Source organism: Lactuca virosa, chromosome 4 (assembly GCF_052849685.1).
Source record: "Lactuca virosa cultivar CGN04683 chromosome 4, Lactuca_virosa_CGN04683_v6, whole genome shotgun sequence".
NCBI lineage: Eukaryota > Viridiplantae > Streptophyta > Magnoliopsida > Asterales > Asteraceae > Lactuca > Lactuca virosa.
The window spans coordinates 532,053,312-532,054,725 of NC_136429.1; the positions used below are offsets into that span (position 1 = coordinate 532,053,312).

Sequence of the window (1,414 nt, forward strand, 5' to 3'; positions counted from 1 at the left end):
CCCATAACTGCCACCTTTGAACTGAAAGGCCACATACTAGCTCAACTTAAGGAGATCCCATTCTACGGGAAAGATCACGAGGACGCATACAAGCATCTCGATGAAGTCAATGACATAGCCGACTACTTCAATGTCCCTAATGTGGCCCGCGACACTGTCCTACTACGTATGCTACCAGTCACATTTAAGGGGGCCGCGAAAGATTGGCTCAAATCACTCCCTCCAGGATCAATTACCACATGGGCCAAGATGAAAGAAGACTTCATTGATCAATTTTTCCCTCCCTCAAAGATAGCCAAACTGAAGAAAGCCATAGATAATTTTGAGCAACAAGCTGGAGAGTCACTATATGAGGCATGGGAAAGGTACAAAGGCTTACTAAGGAACTGCCCACATCATGATTTAAACAGCCAACAAGAAGTCTCCATTTTCTACGATGGAGTGAATGTGACAACTAGGCAACTCCTTGATTCGCAAGGACCACTCACAAAGAAACCACCTCCAGTAATAAAGGCTCTAATTGAAGAATTCTCTAAGCACTCTAGAGAATATCACAACCCAAGAAATGACTTGACTCGAGGGGCAGTGAACTCAGTTAGTGATAACATGGCAACAATGATGGCTAAACTAGAGGGTTTGGATCGAAGAATGACTAATATGGACCAATCCATCCATGCTATAAGGGTTGGTTGCGAGAATTGTAGAGGGCCTCATCTCACTAGAGACTGTGATTTGGACGAGAACGGGAATCGGAAAGCACAAATGTGCTACTCAAGTGGTGATAGGTACGATGAAAATTGGCGAAAACCCAAGAAGGAATGGCTCCCGTATGATGAGTACAAAAAAGCAAAGGAAGAGAAGTATAAGCAAAAAGAAATTCATAACTTCTTCATCCGACTTCCGTTTTCGTCTGTCTTTTTACCGATGAACTGCTATCAACAAGATCTTCGATTCTCATTTAGGTTGCGGTGGCCAAAAATCGCTCGATCTATAATTCGAATTCCGGGCGCATACTGCTAAGCCGAAACTTAGAAAAATCATAACTTCCTCATACGAAGTCAGATTTGGGCGTTCTTTCTATGCACGCTCTCGGTTTAATGAACACTACGATTTTCGTTTAGATCGCTAAGGCTAAAAAGAACTTTATCGTAAATTCACTTTTTACGTCACACAGCGTCGTGCCGGTTGTGTCGCGAAACTTCGACATGTCATAACTTCTTCGTTATAACTCGGATTTCAGTATTCTTTATATCTCCGGAATCCTTGTTTCAACCCCTACAACTTTCTTCATAGATATCGACTTTATCTAATATTTATTTTTGATGCTTATTTTTATATCCTTAATTTATTAAATCGTAATAATTAAGTATAAAACACATAAATTCACATAATTCATTCTTACACTACAAGAAAA

At 40.5% G+C, this 1,414-nt stretch overlaps 1 non-coding gene across 1 annotated transcript; it reads right to left on the reverse strand.

The window, feature by feature from the left end:
* Positions 1–297: 297 nt before the first annotated feature.
* Positions 298–404, reverse strand: LOC145110310 (small nucleolar RNA R71). Its single transcript, XR_013709693.1, has one exon. It is a non-coding gene; the product is annotated as a small nucleolar RNA R71 (small nucleolar RNA).
* Between the last annotated feature and the right edge of the window lie 1,010 nt (positions 405–1,414).